This window comes from Geospiza fortis, unplaced genomic scaffold, assembly GCF_000277835.1.
Source record: "Geospiza fortis unplaced genomic scaffold, GeoFor_1.0 scaffold23, whole genome shotgun sequence".
Lineage (NCBI taxonomy): Eukaryota > Metazoa > Chordata > Aves > Passeriformes > Thraupidae > Geospiza > Geospiza fortis.
Window position 1 is genome coordinate 2421911 of NW_005054303.1, and position 23080 is coordinate 2444990.

General features: G+C 38.1%; 1 long non-coding RNA gene across 2 annotated transcripts in view; it reads left to right on the forward strand.

The window, feature by feature from the left end:
- LOC102042224 overlaps positions 1 to 23080 on the forward strand; it is a 157606-nt gene that overhangs the window by 104807 nt on the left and 29719 nt on the right. The window lies entirely within an intron of this gene.

The window sequence follows — 23080 nt, forward strand, 5'->3', positions numbered from 1 at the left end:
TGAGCTGCTTTGTGAATAACTTTGGTTGTCCAAAAGTTTTTCCAAGACCTGGCTTTGAATTTTCCTTGTTGGTATGTATATGAGAAACTTCTTACTTTATGTGTAGTGTTCATGGAGAGTTGCTTAGTCTCTTCCTTACAGCTACTTTTTTCACATCTGAAAACTGTTAAAGTTCCTTTCAAATGTCTCTCATTTAGATTATATGACCCATTCAACCCTTCTCGAACAATATTTTATTGAATTCTATCATTCATTCCTCTCTCTTAACTCCTTTCAGATGACCTAGACTATTCTGGAGGAGCAGTGCTTGTAACTGAAAACCTACTCCAGTGGATGCTGCACCAGCTCTTATAGCCAGCCTTTCATTTAGGCACTATGTTTGCTTTTGGCAGTGTTATTGGCACATGCTCTGATCTGATCCATTTTAATCCTCAGATCTTTTACAGCAGAGCAGATCTGTTATTCTCTATCCTCTATCTATGTAGTGTAATCTAAATGCATAACTTTTTTTCTTTTCCCTCTAATATGAATCCTGGTTTTTCAGGAATGTTCTTTAACCTTTTAAGATTACTTGGAATTTTATTCCTAGATCTTTCAGTACTCAAAACTTCTTCAATTTTGGTGTAGGACCTCCGTATATAACAATGATATTATATTCATCATGTTATATAAGTGATTTTTGAAAATATATCATATTCTGCAATATTGTCTTTAATATACTTTAATTTTGAATGGAATATCCCAAAATAGTTGTTTATGCAACTTCCAGCTCTGAAACTCATTAAGCTGCATATTTGTTGAAACCAGCCTACCACATAAAAGTTAAATACATTCTTAACATGCTTTTTTCATATTCTTCCTTGACACCTGCTAGTGGCTTCTGTCAGAGAAAGGATACTCAAATCAGTGAAGTTTAATTTTGACTTATACAATCAGAGCATCATTTACAATGGAAAAGACTCCTGAGATCATGAAGTTCAGTCATCAGCCTAGCACTGCCAAGCCCTCCCCTGAACCATATCCGTAAGTGCCAGTCTATGTCTTTTAAATGCTTCCAGGAATGGTGATTACACCACTTCCCTTGGCAGCACGTTCCCTTCCCTGTTCCAATGCTTGACCACCCTTTCAGTGAAGAAGCTTTTCCTAATATCCAATCTAAATCTTCCCTACTGCAGCTTGAGGTCATTTCCTCTCGTCCTGTTGCTTGTTGCTTTGGAGAAGAGACCAGTCCCCATCTGGCTGTAGCCTCCTTTCAGGTGGTTGTAGAGAGAGACAAGACCCCCCCTGAGCCTCCTTTTCTTCAAATTAAACAGCTTTAGCTGCTCCTCACAAGATTTGTGCTCCAGACCCTTCCCCAGCTTTGTTGCCCTCAATGCTCCAGCCCCTCAATGTCTCTCTTGTCATGAGGAACCCAGAACAGAGCATTTGAGGTGTGGCCTCACCAGTGCTGACAATCATGGGGACAATCCCTGCCCTGGTCCTGCTGGCCACACCATTGCTGGCACAGGCCAGGATGCCATTGGCCTTCTTGGCCTCCTGGGCACAGCTGGGTCAGGTTCAGCTGCTGTCAGAGGGCACCCCCAGGTCCTTTGGCACCAGGCAGCTTTCCAGCCACTCTGCCCCAGCCTGTGGCACTGCCTGGGGTTGTTGTGACCCAGGTGCAGAGCTGTGGCACTGCCTGGGGTTGTTGTGACCCAGGTGCAGAGCTGGCACTTGTTCTTGTTGAATCTCACACCACTGGCCTTGACCCTTGATCCAGCCTGTCCAGATCCCTATCCAGAGCCTTTCAGCAGAACAGCACTCCCACCCAACTTCATGTTATCTTGTGACCAACAACTCCTCTTGTCACTGGTTATTTTTGTCTTATTTATTTCTCATTGTTACACCTTAGCAAATCTGATCTCATACAAAGAATTAGATTAATTTACTATTATTTGATATTGAAAGATTGAAAGGTCCATGCAGGCAGTCATGACTTTTCTGTCTTTTAGGTGTTTGTGAATGGTTTGTTTGACTCTTAATTTCAAGATTTTTCTAAAACTGAAAGTAGGCTGAGTAGTTTTGTCTCCTCTAGCCTGTCTTTTTTTTTTTTCTCTTTTTTTTTTTTTGATGAAGTTTTAATTAGATGTAGTTTAATTAGATGTGGTTTTTCTGAGTTCTGTGGAGCCTAATTTATTTTTGACTGGTTTTCAAGACATAATGATTTATCATCCATGGGACAAAAGGCAGGCTTAAGGAAAATACCTATGGAGAATTTCCACTGAGCCTATCTTGGAACCTCTCATTTACCTATTTTCCAGTCTGTTGTTCTGGTTTTATTACTCATCTCTATCTCTGCAGCTCATTTTCTTAGCTGTAAGATCAGAGTTGACATTTTTACTGAAGAGAGAAGCAAAGATGACATTAACACTGTGACCTTCTCAAGATTCCTGTTGAGGAACAGACGAGAATTTTTCTTAATATTCTAATACTAATAAATTTTCTCCTATGTTTTACTTTGTCACAAGTTATGTTTTGCCTTTCTTTTTATTCCTAGACTGTTGGCACTCTAGTTCAGGATATTTTGTTCAGTATACTGTGAATTGTCCTATTTTTCGTTCCTTTTGTTTTTGTTTGTTTTAGCAGCACTACCAGTTCTCTGCAATTCCTACTCCCCTTTTTGCTGACATTATGTAAAAATCTAGCACTTCCACCTCCAAATGTTTATTGCAGTCTGCTGTCCTGAGCTCCATGATTTATGATGTTTGTGTTCTCCCTTCTAACCATCTGAGGCTTGTTAATTCTGTCATCTATTTCATGGTCACTCTGACAGGTTACTTCGCATCTGCACAATCTCAACCTGTTCTTCCAGGCTGGCCAGAAGAACAGTCAGGGGCCTTTTCCTTTACTTGCTTTCTTTAGCTTTTGTAGAAATGGATATATTACCATAGGACTTTGTTACCAATATGTTCCTGCTTCCCTGTTCTCCCAGTGGTCTGGATGATGGAAGAGTCTACCCCAAACCTGCCCTGTGCTCTTCATATATTTGCCAGCTGCCCAGAAAATGTATTGTACACCTTATCTTTGTGATCAAGACATGACCATTTTCTTTCACCTTCAACATTTTAGCAGGTTTTTATTCCTACATCACCTAGGATTCAGAATAATATCAGTTATCCTTGATAGACAGAGAACATGTCATTTGTTCTATTTTTCAGTGAGAGCCTAACAAGATATATAGACTTATGTCTGCTAAGTAATTAAATTACGCAATATGGAAACATTCAAAGTCTGGTACCTTCTCAGTCAAATTATCTGTTGGTATAAATCCCATGACTTCAGCATGGTTTCTTAAGCAGAAAATGACCTATATTTTCCCCTTGAAAATGAACAAAAATAACATGTATTTTCTTAAAATCTGAAATTAAGTTTTGATTTTAATTTAGTAAATCACAAAACATTTGGACAAATTTTCTGAACCATGTAATTATTAATTTAAATATTGTATCCAGCGTAGTTCATAGACCAGAAGAAGTATTATTGCAGAGAAAAATAAAAAAGATTATGAGAGCCAAGACAAAGCTCAAGACAAAGAAACTCACTTTTCGGGTCTTGTGGATACTACATTATAAGGCAATGAGGATTTCCCTTTTATATGATTAATTCAGATTTTAATAAGTAAATTCTTCTGCAAAACTGCAGTCAATTTTTCATCATTAATGTAGAAGTTAAAAAAATGTTCTTTCTCAAGATGAATGAAGAAAAAGATATAACATTATTGACTTTCTTAAACCAATCTCATATGATGGATTTATGAAATGAAAATAATATAGAAATTCCTTAGACTGTGACAGGAAATACAAATCAAGTGAATGGAAAGGCAGTTGCACTGAAATAAAGACATTTCAGAAGATAATGGGTTCACTGCAAAAGGGTCTTCTGTTAAGTACTTCCTATAATTCTGTTTTCAGTAGAGTACCTGACAAGGGACAGGCAAAGATGCATGTGGATACATCATGGTTTTGTTCACTGGTAGCTGAAAATGTAGGCTGTAGGCAAAGCAAAGGCAGTGAGGTTTGGAAGGATGGAAAATTCCTTGTCCAACCTAAAGTGCTGTTTCCTGGTTAGTACAGAACCAAAAGAAACCAAGAAAAACCTCCAGAACTGACTTATAATGCTTTAGTTCTGATTTAACTTGTTAGGTAAAGGGGAAAGATTATCCAGCCACAGTAATTAGAGGCACAATACCTACAAAGATCAATCCATTGTTTCTTCTGGGTCTCAAATGTGATCAGGAAAGGTCTACTAAGTTGTGCAAAGCTGTGTTTAGTTCTACAATACCTTTACACTGTTTCAGACACATTTTCTGGAAAAGAAAGCATGGTGCCAGGCAGAAGTTTCATGGCTTAAGGTGGTCTGTTGACTGGAAGTCTGGGAAACACATGGAAAGGATGACCTGGGAATCATGCGCATCTTACCATGGCTTTGAAAGACACATTCACACTCATTGCTGGTGGCTGGGCTTGGTTGGCACAGCATCAGGGGTTTGTGCAAATTGTAGATGGAGATTTGTTTTTAAAATTTAATGAGCTGATGTCAAGAATTTTTCTTAAGGAATACAAGAGTTTATCTTTAGTGATGGCAGGAGGCCTGAACACACAATTACTTGTGTTCCCTTGTATTACTCCATGTGGGAATTGCTAAATGTTTCTTCTTGCTGTTAGGAAAAAAACACCTTTATTTTCTTGTAAAAGCTTTCCCCACCACCACTTTTTTTTTTTTATTTTATTTTAATAAAATTTGGGACTATAAAAGGAAGGAAAAGGGATGGGCAAAGAATTCTGGCCATGCTTTTCTTAGAATTGGTTTTATTTGTCTCTTCTGCTCTAAGTTCCCAACACTAAAGAATGAATAATAGGTAAAATTTCTCAAAGGTCATAAACCTGGAGCAAAATTTCCAGTGCCTGCAAATTTCCAATGCCTGCCCAGATATGTGTCAAATAGGCATTCAGCTTTTTATGTGGAAGTAATTGATTCATACTATTTAAAACCTGTCCTAACATGAGAGAAATGGTAAGTCTTACTTGAATTCATGGAAGTTGATCTCAAAGCACATGTTCACAGAGCAGCAGATACCAAAACTAAAAGCATCTTCAAAATCCATTTTAGAGAACTTGAATAAAGCCCTTCTCTATGTTAGATCCTCATCCCTGTTCTTTTTAACTACAGCACGTCTTATGCCTCATGTGCACTGGAAATCAAATTCAGAAATTACATAATTTGCTACAAGTGTAATGAGTGGCTGCCTTAAGGGGTCATCTCCCATTCTGCTACTTCACAATAAATCTGAATGAAATCCTATTTCAATGAAAGTAGTCACTAGAGGGAAATAGAACAGAATTTAATCTCTAAATTTTAATGCTGAAACAGGAAAATGAAAAGTTACCATTCTAAAAGTGCTTTTGGTGCATCTGCCTTACTTTAGAATAATTTAGAAGTTGATATATTTCCCTAAATTGAGAAATTATAATTTTTTTCCTTGTTTTTTTTCCTAACCTAAACCTAAAAAAACCCCTTTATAATCGTTTTTTGAGAGCATGGGAAATACCAGACTAGAGGAAAAGATATTTATTGTCTATAATTTTCCTCCAGCATAGGCCAACAAAATTGCTAAGATGAAGTTTTTTGTTGCCTTAATCCTTGTAACATGCTCTTTTAGGGGAAAACCATACAGCTTTACAGTTTTTAAAGCTACAGGACCCATTCCTGATCAGAAAAAAACCACATAATGGGAATACTGGAGCATACAGTCACCCCAGGACAATGGGCAAGGCATCTCTGCTGTATGTTGAATTAGGTTATGCATAAAATGGGCTCTAAAATTGTTAGATTGATAGAGGGGATTTTTTTTTAGGAGCTATTCCTTTTTTCTTTTTTCCTTTTGCTACAGGAAAAATAGAAAATCTTTTTTGATACAGGAAATCCATATCAGCATTTTTAACTTTTCTTTCTTTTTATCTAATAGGTATTCTCTTATGATTTGTTAAAGGGTATAGAACAAGTATTCAGTTAAAACTGTAGAGAAATCAAGTTCTGTAACAATGAAATATTGTATGAAAGGATAGAGAAATATTTATGCAGAATCTTGTGTGAATTTTTATGTGTTTGCTGCATATAAATTAGCCCTATATCTTCACCAGGGAGAGACAAGAATAAATAAGTTCTTTGGGAAGAAAATTTGAAGTTTTAAATAACTAGCTGGTGGACAAAGCTGAAATAAAAAAAAGACAAAATAAAAGGCGGAAAAATATCTATTTTCTTTGGTTTGGTTATGAATACCGCTGTTCCTTCTGATATTTATGCCCTTGAAAGTGTAAGGTCTATGAGATGAACAGCATTCTAAGAAATGGGCATATTGGAGGAAACATTTCTGTACATTCAATAGGAGTGAGGATTCTCTCCTTGTTCTAGATTTCATCACAAAATATTTGTGAAATTCCACTAAACAATAACTTATTAAGGAAATTTTGCATAACAGGACAAATGAGAAAACAATTTGCTTCATTTTGTTCAGCTTGAAATCAGAACTTTTACTCTCAATAATGATCACCTATGCAGTGGTGTTGTACTTTATGAGAACTGCTTAGGAAAAGTTTGTGCACTTTTTGATGTTTAGAAAGAGAAATACAATGTCAGAGATTAAATAAATTACAGGACTAAGTATTTGTTCATAGTATGTGTTCATTCCTATTAAATTATTCCTCACTCTATTAAAAAATATATATATTTCTGTGAAAATATTCCTAGCTTGTTCTCTCCATCCTCATGAGTTTGTGTATAATACATTAAATTACAAAATAAAACAAGAGAAAACAGTATTAGAAGACCATTAAAGCTGTAAAGAAATAAAAGAGCCCCAAACTTGGATATAGAAGATTATTGAAAGAACATGTAAACATCCAGAGTATTGCACTTCCTGATAACCTCAAAGAGCACTGTTGAGCATGCAATTTATAGTGTATCATATTAGGCTTGCAATTATAGGCTGATGTTTTCTGTTAAATGACGCCTTCCTCATGGATTATTGATCTAAAATATGATTATTATCCCATGACCCCTCCAGTTCTCCCTTGCTCCCCACACACCAACTTCACCTGCACATATTAGAAACCGTAATGTATTAAATATATGGGTTTTCAAAACACATTAAATGGGTTTTCAAAACACATGGACAAACATTTTTCCATTTCCTGTAACTTATCTATGAAAATACTACCTGCTCTTCATTTTCTGCTGAGTTTCACATATATTTTTGAGATCATAAGAAGATCCTATGTTGAGGAAGTAGTATATGCAAATGGCATTCACAACTGCTATACCCGTGGCTGTATTAAGATTGTATATGCAAGTATAATGTTGTCACTGCCTGACTTTGAGGATTTTAATCTTCCATTTTAAGACTATTTGGTGGCAGCTGTTTGATGAAATAAGTACTTCATATATCATTTGAAAAACTTAGCTGAGAATAATATGATTATCTAAAACTGACTGCAGAAAAAATATGTGCAGTTGGAAGAAAATAAGCCTAAGTAGACGAGAAGAACTTTACAGGCTATGTCTTCATAGGAGATAATTTTTCTTTACAAAATATAAATACATTTTTCATTCAGTATTGGGTGTTACAATACAGAGGAAAACTCACAAAATGAAGTGGGGGAATTATGTTTTTACAAAAGATGTAGCCTTTAAACATGCATCTTCTAGAATAAAGTCATTCAACATTTATAAAACTGTTTGACATTTCCAACAGGTGTGGAAACCTGTGGAAACAGCATGTGTCTACAAAACAAAACCTGTTAAAAGTGATTTAGTGTGACACTCCTTGTGCCCCAAGACAGCCACCCCCCTTCACTGACTATAAACCTCACCCTGCTCAAGCTGCTGGAACAGAGCCAGCTGAGATCCAGGGCCTCCTCAGAAGGGTCACTGCCCAGGGGCTGCTCTTGGAGAGAAACAGATAATAATGTTAGGCTGAGAAATTACTGACAGATAATGTTCAGCTGGGAAATTACTGTGGGACAGCAAGCCTGGATTATGCTCTCTGGTATCTTTGCTAAGTTTTTCCAAAACCTTCAACCATAATAGTCACAGAACCTTAGTCCTAATGTTTCCCATAAATTTCAGGCTCATCATGGCATTACAAGCTAATTCAGGGATTCTTCTTGCAATTTCAACCAGTTGAAAGTATCTAGCCTTTGATCATTGTCCTTCTCTAACTAATTCAGCTTTATGGTAAACAACTAAAAAAACATATTGTCCATTCTTTCCATATGCTAAGAATTCCCAATCAAATTCTAACAAGATAGCTTAGAAAATAAGTTATTTTCCAATATACATAGGAGAAAAAAAAAAGAATTAGAAATTACCAGTTGTGAAGTTAAATACAGAGTTTGGAAAAATGCTGCATTAGCACAAGTTAATTCTTCGACATAAAATGGCAATAGAAAAGCTTGAGCTTTTATGGTTCCTTTGAAACCAGTTGCTAAAATATTTAATTAAATTTAACTATTTAGGAGTATTTAGAATTCAAAACAACTCTTGTGTAAACTGTTCATGTTACTGAAGGCTGCCCAAGAACAGGAGCTTAAGATGGAGTGTGGAGAAAAATACATTACTCAATTGAAATTGTAGAAATTATTGTATGTAGTTAGAAGGCAATTTCCTGAGTTGGATTTTGTCCAAGGTTCTGCATTTGTCACCTGAAGCTTATGGGAAAGACCACACAATCTTTCATGAGCACAAGTAACCATGACCTTTGCTTTAATGCCTCAGGACAGCAGATTCAGAATAGCTGCTCCTGACAAAGTGCTGGTACAGTACAAATATGGGTAACAGTACCATTTGTTCCTTGCTTAAGTCCCTGCTTTTGTTGTTCTTGTATAAATATAAGAGATACTAAAAAATAGAATAACTATTAAAAAAAATCTGATCACTAGAGATGAGTAGTATTACTTTTTGGTGAAGATTGTGAATTTTCAGACCTAAACCCTCCTATTTTGTAATGTATATGGTACTAGCATTTCCATAACTGAAAATTTGCTTCCTGACTTCATAAAATGGTGAGGCTCTTTAAAATTCTCTTAAAAAAGTATGGCAAATGTGCAAAGCATTGTGCTGGAATCCAGTGTTATCTAATTCCAAAGACAAGGATAAAAGCACAAACCAAAGACCAAACAACAGAATATTCTCTAGGAAAAAGAAAGACCAAAACAAATCAGTGGCTCAAAAGCAAACCTTTCTTATGGACAGAACTGTTTGACTTTAGACAGTGTTTTCCATCTATGGATTGCAAGGCACTTTATTAATGGTAATGAAAACATCACAGTGTCTTTTTGTGGGAAGTAAATGTTATGTCTGTTTTGCACATGGGTATTGATGATACTGGCTCTCATCTTCCAATACTGCTCTTGACTACTTCCTTCAAAAGCTGCAAGTTGAAATGAAATTGAGTTGTGATGATGGAAAAAATAACCAGGTTTTTGGACTGAAATCCTTTGAACCTTTCCAGATTATTTTTTGTAGGACTGTCACAGGAGTGTGCTTACACTGTGAGATTGCTCATTGTGTCTAGTTAAGCCATGTTAATTAGAAATAGGACTACAGACTCATTGTGCTATTATAGTCCTCTTTACATGTAGCTTGATTGATATTTTATGGCTCTGTTGAGTTAATGACTCACACAGGATGCAAACCTTCTTTTTGTTCAAAGTTAAAAAATATCACTGCACATACTCTTTGAAGAACTGGTCACAGGTGCTCTATAATGCAAATGTTGTATGAATGGATGACTGGGCTGAATCTTCCATATGTGATCTTTTCTTTACAACCCCAAAAATCTTCCTCATGCAACGCATGAATCAAGACAGGAGCTGATATAAGATATCTGTGGTTCATTTATTTTTTGTTTTATGAACTTTACAGTCTAGCATGCAGTGAGAATGATTGTAATACCTTCATAATAAGCACTGTCTTTTCCTGAAGACAGAGAGAAAATTGAGAAGAAATAAAACAAAGTCTTTCCCTTCTGTTCCAGAGGTGCAAAAGTAAAAATCTTTTACACCTAATCTTGGGAACAAGTTGGGTACTTTGGATAAGCAAGAGAAACTTGCTCAGAGTCAGACATTCATCAGATGACCTCCTGAGGTTCCTTCCTACCTGAATGAACCTATAAGCTTGTATTTGTAAAAGATAATAGTCCCACACTTGTTGCCATTACATCCATGGTTGTGATCCCTTTGGGATTCTAGCTGGACATCTGTTACGCTCACTGAATGAGTAGCACCTGGTGGAAAACAATGCATGTTATTAAAACTGAAGCAAGGAAAAATATAAACAGGTGTGGTATGGGGAGCCAAAAGGAGTTAAAAGCAAGCACTCTCAACTTTTGCATACTTTTGAGCTGGAAATTGCCATTCTGGTCAGAGGAGACAGCATAACCACCCATAAGATCATAGCTAATACATATCAGTGCGCTGCAGAACTACATAGCTTCAACAGCTCCTCTGGCAGCTTCGGGGTGGAGACTTTTTGTTTGAAAATGGCATTGAAAAGGTGAATCAGTATTTTCTGAAATTGCTCCAGTTCAGATTTCAAGAACTTGACCCAGTCCTTGGTGAGAAAGTAATTTCGTTCTAGGTATCCAGATCCCAGGCACCTCTATGGCATGTAGCCAACACAGAACAGCTGAAAGAATTGCCGTCAGTAAGAAATCTTAATAAAATTTTAGTGCAGAAAGACAGGCTAAAACTGTTTAAAAAGATGAGCAATCAAATTAAAATAATTCTGACTTCCCCCCCCCCAAATTTTTGCCAGGGATGGGATCAGAAGAGAATTTGACCTAGGCAGTGAATTCCATGATGTGATCAAGTTGCAGTTGCTGCCCTCTTACCTGAATTCAGGATCCCAGGCTGTTTGCTTCACACTTTCTCCTTTTAACATGAGTTTCAATGCTGTCCTACATTTGCCTCCTCAACCTATACCTCTAACTCTCTTCCCACAGATCATTTTTTCCCCAACGTGTCTATTTTTTAGCCCTGCCCTTAGCCTTTCCACCACTAGTTTTATTCTTGATTTGGCTTTCAATCATCCTCTTTCTGTTTCACCTCCATTTTGTAATTTATCTTTTGTTTTTAGGGTTCTGAGGGGTGATCCAGCAGTTTAGAACTTTTTCTTTTCAAGGGCTAATGGATCTGTCTCTCTTCAGAGTGGACCCTGTTGAGTTCATGAAAGTCTGAGGGAAAAAATGGCATTTTATCGATATATCCTGGCAGCTTATTACAGTATTCCCCCATCCATCACATGCATGGTGTCTGAAAGGAATGTGTTGTAACCTTCTCTTAAAGCAGCTGAAAGACCAGAATAATTTTCCTTTGATAAAGGGTTTCTGTTTCTGAACCATGAAGAAACTTCTGCTTTTTTTCTCAAGCTTGGCACTTACTTTCTCATATTTGGGCACTTACACTGAGCACAGGGCAATAAATAAAAAGCTGTTTGTCAGTGTAGATTCATGTTGACACATGTGTTGGCATGATATGGACATGTTTAAATACAGGTTCTGCTCTTTTACAGGGAGCACCAGATAGCCCAATGGCAGCATGTCCAGCTCTGCAGTGTGAGAACCGATTTCATATCTGACATAAAGGAACTGTTTGAGCTTAATCAAAATTAAACACAGTTCTCTGATTTCTTGCTGCTGCAGCTACAAGTAGAAGTGATTACAGGTTTTTATTTTAAAATATGGCTGAACTTAAGGCACAACTGAATCTTAATCTGTAGACTCAGCTTCCTCAATCTCATGGACTGGGACTTGTTCTTTAAGCACAAATAAATTTATTCCAGATATGAATATGGATATGCACAGAGTGCATCAGATTTTATGTTTCTGGGTAGAAATAAAAATAATGTTATTGTTTAAGACACCAATTTCCACCTCTGTTTATCTTTGTGTTTCTTGTTTATTGTTCTTTCTCTCGAGGCTTTGCACCCTGGACAGTGCTAACTTTTAGTAGTTATGTTTTTTAGTATTTTCTTTTTGGTCTTGGGATTGTTTCACCATTTGATTATATTTCAGCAAGGAAATAATGCAGGATATACTATTTAATGAAAACAACTTGCCCAGATACAGAAAAAGAATTGCTTTGATGAGGATTCTCTGAGCAGGAGACAAAGAAAAAGGATATTTGGAGGTCTTTGGTGCTTGGGGAGATGCATGTATTTCATAAAATTCCTAAAATTAATTGATCCCACTCTGTCCAAGGCTTTTTTCATGATAGAATAGCATGTAAGAAAATCTAGATGACACAATACAGCATTATATTATGCTTGTTAGGATCCTGGCTCCTTGAGGAGCTTGAATACCCTTACTGTTTCTTCTGACCTTCATAAAGCACTAAAGATGCTCAGAGTCCTTCCTGGGACAGTCAGACTCTCCCAGGATGAGAGGGGAATACCCACAAGTCTTCTGCAAGGGTAGTGTCACCTTCCTATGCAAAAACAACCCTTGGAACAAATTCAATTTTTCACAGTCAGTAACTGAAATGCCATGTCTTATGGAAAACTATAGATCTTCCAGTGTTATTAATATCCTACCTTTGGGACATACACACGCTGACCTCTATTCCCAAAATGTATCTTTGAGAGCTGGAAGTATTTTGTACAGAATATAAAGCAAATATTTTTACACAAAGATTATTGTATCTGATGGAAGAGGGATAATTCAGATATTCAAAATAATTTCCAGAGGCAGGTGCACTTTGTAGTGTCAAAACATTGAAGTTCTTGATGCTTAACAAGATAGTGACAAATTTCATGGCCACTGACCTCTGTTTCTGGAAGAAGCTACTGATATCTTATATCTGTCTTTCTAATTTTTTTCTTCTCCTATTGCCCAATGTTTAAATGCACCAGTCTTTCAAAGGTTCATTCAACATCAGACCTCTTCAATGATTTCTCAGGCTGGTAACCCAAAATAGGTACCCTGGGCATGCTAAAAATACACAATGCATTGCAAGCATATTTAGAAGTCAAATGTGAGTTGAAAAGAGGAGGTGCATTGAGATTTCTGCCATGTAACAGCAGAGGCTTTATTGCAGTGGCAGTGCTGGAGCAGCCCTTCATCTGTAATTTCAGGCTGGTGTGCACAAAGCACTGCTTGCTGCACCAGTGGCAGCTTCTCTGTGGGTGGAAGTGCAGTTTGCTTGCATGTGCTGTGCTAGATGATGCAATTGCTGCTTTACTGCCTTTTCATCTCAAGGGTGCTGCATGTGATGCTCTGGAAAGTAGCCCTGGGCCAGTGGGAGGGCTCAGACACCCAACCAAATTGCTGAGCTGACAAGAGGAGGGAAATTTTCTTAGGGACCCAGTAGGGTCTGAATGGCTTGATACAACTCAAGATGTCAGTGAAAGGTGCTGGACTGGGCTGTGATTTTCTCTTCAATGCTCAAAAAGCTCTGTTCTCACCTTCCTATCTGTGGCTATTCCAGAGTCAGTGGGGTGGCTGTGCGTCTAGAGAGTATTTGCCTTCCACCTGGGCATCAGATGTAGAAAGAGAGTAGTCGGCATATCTAATGCTCAGGGACATAAGAGCAAATGCTTCCCCTACAGGGGAAGCCCCCAAAGCTCCCTCAAATTGAAGACAGTTTTCCATGAACATGTAAGCCTAGAATACTCAGATTGCAGCAAAATGCAGAATTGTGATTATGGAAAAGAAAGGAATACACAAAATAAATGCTACAGCATTTTGAGGCAAAGCCCTGAGCTATCAGTGATTTGTTCTCTGCCAAGGATGTGGTATTTGCTGTATCTGGCATGTGCAGTTCCTCAGAACTTAAATATGAAACATGGCTCTGTTTCTTTTCCCCATATTTTCAGTGTATAACACAGATGCACTTTGACTCCAACCTCTAACAACAAGGTGCAATGGAAATAGGAGATAATTGTTTTCTTTCAAAATACGATGTTTTCGCTGATTGAAAAGGGCTAGATCAAGCTCTGCTAAGGGGAAAAAATGACCCAAAGTATAGCTGGGTTAATAACTAGAAAGCTTTAAAGTCAAGAACGCTGTGTTCTGCAAGATTTGGTGGCACTGCAGGTGGGTAGTACGTGTGGAAAGTATGAAAGGTGACAGCTGGATAGTAAATTCATGCAGCTGAGGAGTTTTTTTGTTTTCTGCTTGAATAGCATTTGGCTCAGTGGCATTTTGGTCTGTGACTGGGCTCATCATACAAATAAATGGACTGTTTTCTTTTTGGCCCTGAAGGGAACAGGCATGTGTTTGTGCTGCATATATTATCTGGGCAGATTCAGACCCAGCATCACACTGTCACATCCAGGACAACTTCAGGTCAGAGCAGGGTTTCAACCAGCTCCTTCCAAGTTGTTTTTGGTGATTTTGTGATCTAGCTGTGTTTTGATGCCCAGGGACAAAGGAGACAGCTGGCAAAGGTCCTCATCCACAGCCTCTCAAAATGTATTTTAATGGGCTTCAGGGAGATTTGAATTAAGGTTTTTAGGCTGAAGTTCCCATCACTTGGTGCCAGTAATTGGGTCAGTTACTCCAAAGTGCTCAGTACTTATGATTCTTGTTCTTCGTATTCATATTTTCCAGAGAGCCCAAAGACCTGTTACATTTAAGCTACTGGAAGACCAGTCACAAATGTGCTGTTTGCATCTAGGGGATGCAGGACTCTTAATTGTTCATTCTCCACATATGCTCCAGAATATATTGATAATGATAAAATGTTCTGTGATACTGATAAATACTGCTTTCACAATAGATCTGATACATTGCTCAGGAGAGCAGAAACAATTAGAGAAGTTATGCATAGTGAATTTTCTTTCCTCCTTCCTACCTGTTTGCTGTTAGTAAACAGAAAGCTACCAATTTCCTTTGCACTCTGGCATGCTAGAAATTAATGGAGTAAATGCACATGCTGTTTTACTTTGCCAGAGACTGGCTTATACAACAGATTTTTACTCTGTAAGACAGATTTTGCTGTATTTGTGCTTTTTTCAACTCCCCCTGAGGAGTATTAACTCAAAGCAATCACAAGACACCCATCCTTGCCTGCTGCTTCTAGAACTGCTGTATCCTCTTCTTTGCTTCTTGCTTTTCTATTTGAAGCTTTTTTTATTATTTTTTTCTCTCAATGAGGGAACAGCAGCAACCAAAACCATAAAGGGTGTCTCCTTTCCTAAAATAATAACTATTTGATGCAAGAAAACAAACCCACAGAACTCTTCTGTTCATGTAGGATTTACTTTCAACAACCGTGTTCTCTTACCCAGACAAAGATAGGTCGAGTGCTCTGAAGTACAGTACTGGAAAAGGAAGACGTGGGCACGCTTGGAAAATGCTGAGCTGCTTGTGAAGCTACACTGCATGTTTATGACTTGGTTTTCTAAGCAATCTCCAGAGCTTGAACGGATTACAGTGATATTTTAACAAGGCTGCTGGCATCCATCACCAGCTTTCACTTACTGAGAAAGCTAAAAGATGGAAGAATGTAATTATTTCCGCATAAGCTAAGTGCTGATGGCTGATTGTCACGAGAACTTTGATGCTTTAAACTTCTTCATCCTCTGAAGGCAAACAGGTAAGTCTCACAGGCTTCTCCTCCCGTGCTCGTTTTGCTGAGGGAGCAGGGGCTTGCAGGGGACTGGTGTCAAAGGGAAACATGTTTGATATGAAGGGAAGCTGTTTGTCTCTGGATTTTAAACAAGCAGTATAGCACATTGTCATTTTCTGTCTGTCGGGTTACAAATCCATTGCCTAACAATAGCTATTATTTCTTTCCATAGCCAAGATATGAATCTCACTCCAAATTAATCCCTAACTTTTATACATTTAATACAATTGAAAGAGAATGTGTGTATCAACCATCTGTGCATACTGAAATAGCCGTTTCTAAATCTCTTTCAGTTGTCCTATAATTACTTCTGGATTGATTACTGTGGTTAAAATAATGTTATTTCATATGAAATATGAAATAATATGTATAGGATTGTACTTTCTAAAGATTATTTTTGTAGAACAGTTTCTCCCTGAAAACAAGATTTCCTGATCTGAGATCTTTGGGCAGCTTACTTTTCAGAAGAGATCTGCATTATTGTAGAAATACTGTGGTGAACAAGGGGTTTCCTATCTTGCAAGTGGGAATCTAACAGCATCAAAAATAGATATTTCTTTCCCATTCACCCTTGAAAGAACACTTATTCTCTTTGAGTAATGGCATTGCTGTGCCTCTAGAGGTGAAGTTTCCTATCTGAAGACTTTTAACATAAAAGCCCTTATCACCATTTACGGAAAGAAAAAGACTCTTTGACCATAAATAGGTTTTGTCTTAATTAATTTTTTTTTTTGTCCTCTGAGAACATTTGCTACCTTAAGTACTATTAGTTTTGAAGGGCAAAAATTTTACATGATTATCTAAGATTTTTGTTTATAAGAATGACTATCAGAGAAGGAAGAATTTTGAGTTAAAAATAAATATTTATACTTCTTGTTTACTTGTATTAAAATATGGTTGTTTACAGAAAGAATTCATTTAAGCTCCATTTCCAATCTGGCTATGATAATTGAAACAAATCCTGCTGGCAGACACAATTATAAATAAACTTCTAAGAATAATTAGAAGTGTAATTAAGAGAAGACTGAGTTATTATCACTTTCTCCTCCGTATAATAATTCTGCATAAAAACATGAGAAATGGCTCTCATTAAAATCTCACAGCTGAGAAATCCACAGAAGGGAGTGAGACATTAAAACAAAGCATTCAAGATGTGCAAATACTGTGATTAATTAATTAAACAGAGACCAGCTCCAAGGAAAAGCCTGAAAGCAATTGGGATATTTAAGAAACAGATATATCATAAAGAGTTAACATGTTCAGGTTGGTTTTGATTTGTCTTGTTTTGCTGGTTTTTGGTTGTTTTTTAAGAGGAGGTAGCTCAGAGTACCTTGTGGATCTATATTTGTGTATTTTGCTGGTATCATTTAACTCTGTGAAATCCTTCTGAATACCAGGACCTTATTCATCAGTAAAGCTTTTAAAATACCAATCAATGGAGTGACTATTTAGGAAGGACTTGAAAGAGCCTGGCAGAGGATTGCTGATGGAGATTTTTCCTCTACCAGCTAAGGGACATTCTCTGTTAAATTGAGACTTTCTGAGCTGTTCCAAGTGATTTTTGCCAGAAGGATCCTTACAAAGACACCTCTGCTAATGGTGAAAAGAAAACCAAACCAGCTGCTGAGTCTTCTATGAAGCAAAGAATGAACAAGCATTAGAGAGGTTTTAGCAGTCAGAATACTGGTATTCTGGAGATCAGCTGTATTCAGAATAGAAATGCCAGCAGCTGCTTAAATCTGGCTTCTGTCACATTCCTCAAGGTATATTTATTCAAATGCTGTGCAGTATCATGACAACACCCATACTATATACTTTGGAGTATTGAATAATGTTCAGGACTACTTTGCCTGCTATGCTACATTAATTCTAGCAGCATCTTGTCTAGCAATTAAGAGGTTTAGGTGTGACTCCTATAAATATTCAGGTTATGTTACTTTTCTTAATGCTTGGAAGTTAATCTAGGAAAGAAAACCTCTACCTCTTTTGCTAAAGGGGAAAAAAACCCCAAAACCAAACAAACAATAAAGAAAAAGAAGAAAGGGGGGAAAATTAAAAAAAAATGAGGGGGGAGAGAGAGAGAAGTTTTTGTTCTGTGTTATTAAATAGTAATGTCATGTAATACACACCCAAAAGCTTAACAGAACTGTAGTAAGACTAATTTAGCCCATGTCTGTTTAATCCTTCATTAGCATACTATTATTTTTTTTTGCCCAGTGGGTATTTTGCCTGTTGAGAAATAATGTGAATATTTATTAAGCAGTAATAACTGTTGCTGTTTGAGAGCTTTTTTTGCCACGTGTGAACATGCTTATCTGGAGAAGAATTTCAGGCAGATGATCACCCTTGGGATTCAATGAATTCATGCGTTGCATGTCCTATCTTACTACGTGGCTCTACAGCAAGATTTCTGTTTTTCTAATGAGATTCCACTTTGAGCACAGACACTGCAAACGCATCATCACCTCTCAGAACACAGTGCTTGTCTTCTGGAGTGCTTCAATGTGAGCACAGAACTAGTCCATTTCAGCAGCTTTAGAGGGGCAAGGCTGCCTCTGTTTGGTGCAACAGGCTAAGCAGTTTCTGTCTGAGACTGCAGGAGTCTCCTAAGAACACAGCTCAGTCAGCTTCCCATGGAAATCAGGGAGCGTTTTTCTACCTCTCTCAGATAGGATAAAACTCTCTATTTTGACATCTAACTTGTGTTCAATATCAATGATTTCTCCCCCCAAAATACAACTGCCACTGCATATTGCATGTAGAAAATGGAAGTTTAGGTCAAGATATCAGTTTTTAAATGGGTTGAAATCACTCATTTATATTTCATTTGTATGCTAAGAAGTTAATTGCAAAACAGATTTTCTTTTTCTAAGGAAACAAAGATGCTTAGTGTATGCAATGAAAATGGCTGTGCTACTAGCCAGGTAGTCACATTTTTTTGCATACATTTTTGATACAGCAGTATTGAAATGTTATTTTTAGAGCTAGGGTGATGTAAGGAAGCAGTGCTATATTACTGATACATAACAAATTTAAACTGAAGCTAACTCTGCAATGAACAAAAATTAGTACCGCAATCAATTATACTTGCTACACTGATGGGAATTAAGGATGATTTCATTGAAATCAGTGAAAGTAAGAGGTTTACTTTCCCTTAAATGAAATACAAGTCAGATCCACTAATATTTATTTCAGACTAGCTTATGAAAGTATGAACAAACCCAACAATTATCAAACACAAGCTGCAACCTTTTATCATTCTTTAGTCAGTTGGCAGTTAAGTCATAGTAAAGCAGCATTTATTTAAAAAGAAAGAGAATAACAAATCAGAACTGTTTTTCATTTTACTGGCTTTACTTACCATTTACTTACCACATACCATTTTCTTAGTGTTGTAAGTTTTTGACAACTATGGTATTCTAGTCTGATTTGCATTGATGGAAAACAGAAAAGAAAGAGACCAGTTGCCATATAGAATATTGAAAATAATTATTAAACTAATAATATATTTAACATATGTTAAAAATAGGGTTTAGGAATGCTAAATATTCTGCAGTTAGATGGAACTATGTGTACATCCTCTGTGATGCTTTGGATTTTTTTTTTTTAATAAAGGTCTATTTCTTATGGTTAGATTTTTCAATTAATTGCTGATGACCTGGAAATACACTCACTGGAGCTCAGACTCTCTTGCATGTATTATGGCATTTAAACTAAAAAGGCAAGAAATCAATTCAGTTGTTTGTGCTGTAATTGACTGAATAGCAAATGTGACACAGGATCTTGAAAGGTCAAAATGAGAAACATGCCCAGAACACTTATTTGTAAATAATTTTCACCAGTTTTTAATCAAAATTTGGTTAATAATTGAATTATACTTTTTATTTCATATGTTAAATAATTTTAATTATCTGGGCACATCTTTGTATTTCTGTTAAAATCACTGTATCTTTTACATATAATACTGGATTTAAAAATCTAATTCACTTCTCAAATCACAGATTCTGGAAAGGTGTGGCTTGCAAGGAATAAAATGATGGTCTTCATAGTGTGAAGGTATGGTTGTGAGGAAGGCTAATGTTTTGGGAAGCAAGCTGCTTCATGTGCTTTCTGTGCCTGGACCATGCTGTGGCAGGCAGCAGGGTCAGCTGGGGAGGAGGGAGGTTTTCTGTGTCCCTTGTCGGCCTCTGCGCTGTGCTGTGGAAGGCACCTGCTGCTAACAGGCACTGCAGGAGCAGCCTGAGCACACAAAGAGCAAGGCTGGTGCCCCTCTGCTTCCAGCTTTCTGGTCTTTCCTGCTCCTGGCTTGCAGGGAGAATTCCTCAGAGATTTTTCTGCTTCACATTCTTCAATGTCTGACAGTCTGTGGCCCCATCTCCCGAGTTGCCAGGGGCCTCTGCTGTGATTCAGGGCAGAGGAGAGTAATTACCCAGCACAGTAAGGAGCCCATCCACCCTGAGTGCCCTCTGTGCCTGCAGCACAGGCTCCACTCCCTCCAGAGAAAGGAGTTTCCCTGTTTCCCTGGCCTCAGCCACCACATCGTGCTTGCTGCAGCACTCCCTTGCCTTTTCCAAATGCCACCTTTCCACTTGGCCCTTACCTACACTCCAGACTAGAACATATCAACAGAAGTGTCTTTTTTCTTCCCTTTTGTCTCCCTGGGGACTTCTCTCACTATCAGGTCCTGGCAATAGCATCTAAGATCAGAAATGGGCTCTGCCCAACCCAGTGCCATGGCTTGTTTCACGTCCCTGTTGCTTTGGTGCCCAAGGTCCTGCAGGAGGGGTCCTGTCTGGATCAAGGGCTCTGCCATGGAGATTTTGATGGGACACCAGCTGTACCATTCCCTCAGGGAATGAGGGCTGACTCAGTCCTAGCTTGCTCTGGTCCTTAGGTTCACAGGACACCTATTTTCTCAAAGAGGATAATGCTGCTATTGAAAGGATATAAAGGTGAGAAGAGAGAAGATACATAAAAAAATGGAATAGGAATAGAACATATGCATTAGTCAGCCTTTTCAATGAATAATAAAAAGCATTTTTATGAGATTAAATTCAAGTATTGTGTAAGTGAAAGAGGGATACTGTACTTGATTTCTGTAAGATACTGAATTTTATCTAAGCAGCCTTGGATTCTCTAAAAAAAAAAAAACACTAAAAAGTTACACAAATGTTGACATCTCCAAAGCAGCTCTTCTAAATTTTTTTAATAATCTGATAGCTCCTTCTTACACACTAGTTTCCTTTCATTTTGAAATCACCTGTTGTTGACTTTCTTTCTTTTGTTTTATTGTTTTGCCCTTCAAACTGCCCTTCCCTTAAACTTCTAAAGATATTTTTTCCCCTACTTCAACACTGTTTGGTATTCTGCCTTGTAAAAAATAAAGTACAAAACAAAGCACATTAAAATATTAATACTTTGTTGTCACACTTTTTAAAGATTGTACTGTTGGGGATAAAAACAGGCACCAGCACGAATGTAAAGAAGTAATAGTGGAAAGATAAAACAACAACAACTTATCATGCTGAAAGAAATCTTTCTTTACTGTGTTTGGTGAAATCCATTCATATAGACTTAATAATTCCTTTGCAAGAATCTGTGAAATCTCTCCACCTCTCTTTGTTGCCTTAGTCTAAATGTTCCCATATTTCTCTGGATATTGTACTGGGGGAATAAAGAATTCCCAGTATATATTTATATCAATAAACATATTGGATGAACTGAATATGTTCTGTAATCTGCTTCATACAGCAGTTTTGCTAACAGGATCTCATGGTTTCCTGAGCTCTGAAGCTATGTAAGCATCTGGCTTTGCTAGGAAAATGAGGCTAAACTGTAGATCTTTCTTTATAAAGCATGAAAGCAGTGTGGTGCAGCTAAGCTACTGTCAGAAAAGTAACTCTCTTCTTTAAGATAACCTGTCCCTTTCCACAAAGACCTGGTGTTTGCCACTTAAATAGGGCTTACTAGATACAGGTTGGAGTTTTTCAAGGGGAGAATTCGATAATTGTGCTCTGTGGCTGCAAGCTAAGGCAGTTCTCAGGGCCTTGCCCTTTAACTTATCCTATCACTATAGCTGAATAAAGAGCTGACCCAGCTCAGATCTTTGACAGTAATCGTGCGTGAGCAGTTTGGCCAAGATCTAGTGTTGTGCTTTCTGCCAGGTCACAGGGAGAGAAACCTTGAGGTCTTTTCATTTCTCACATCTTACCTGTGCAACAGAAAGACAGCTTAGTCAGTGCTGAACAAATGCCATGATATGACTAAGGAATTATACACCACAAGGGAGATGTCCTCTTTCAGACACTGTGGTGTTTTGGGGAGTTCTTTCAGACTCTAGAGCCACAGAAGTCAGTGGAAGCCCTGCCACAAATTGCAGGGTCCATTCCCTTGGCATCAACCTTGCAGAAATCCTCTGTGTTGCTCCTACTGGGCCATCAGTAGAGGCACTTTAGGAGAAACCCCTTTGAGCCAGCTCCAGTTACTCAGTTATCCCATCTCTTTTGTGGACCAAAATTAAATGGCCTCTTTGCTGCTTCACTCTTCCATGGAATTCAAATGTATCAGTTAAAGCGATTATAAGGCTTTGTCAGAGGCATCCCTTTTGTATCAAAAACAGTGTCAAAGACACCTAGGCAATTCCTCTGTGTGGTGGTTCTGGTTTAGAGTGCGTCCTTTCAGCCAGACAAGTGTCTGCTCTGTGTGAAGTTCAACATGATAAAGAGGTCAGGAATAGGCAATAGTTGTCTTTTACTACAGGGACAGAGCTTAAGTGACCACGTGTTCAACTAGAAACTCACATAAGAGTGGTGCAAACGACATGAAGCTGTGTCAGAGGAGGTTTAGATTGGATATTAGGAAGAAGTTCCTTATCCAGAGGGTGGTTGGGCACTGGAACAGGATCCCCAGAAGAGTGGTCACAGCACCAGCCTGACAGAGTTCAAGTATTTAGACAAGGTTCTCAGGCACATGATTGGATTCATGAGGATGTCTTGTTCAGGGCCAGGAGTTGGACTTTGATGATCCCTGTGGGTTCCTTCGTATTCAGGATATTCTATGTTTCTATATAACCATGGAACTTTCTTGTCATTTTAACATCTTTGAGATGATTTTTGGTTTTCAGAAGGTGTCTGCACCACCCTGATTCACCTACCTGTCAACACAGCTGGTTGTGTTTCTCGTGGCTACCAGCCCCACTGGCCCAGGCTCCCAAGCAGGGTGGCAGAGGGGCATTGCTGTCAGGGTGAGGTCAGGCTGCTCTCCTGAGTCTGCCAGTGCAGCACAGGCTGGGGGAGCACCCCAGCTCCTCCCTGCTGCCCTGCTGAGGGCTTCTGCCTGGCAAAGCTTCCCTGCAGGGCAGCTAAGGACATCCGGGTAGGGTGACAGATTCCGGGAGGAGAGGAGAGGAGAGGAGA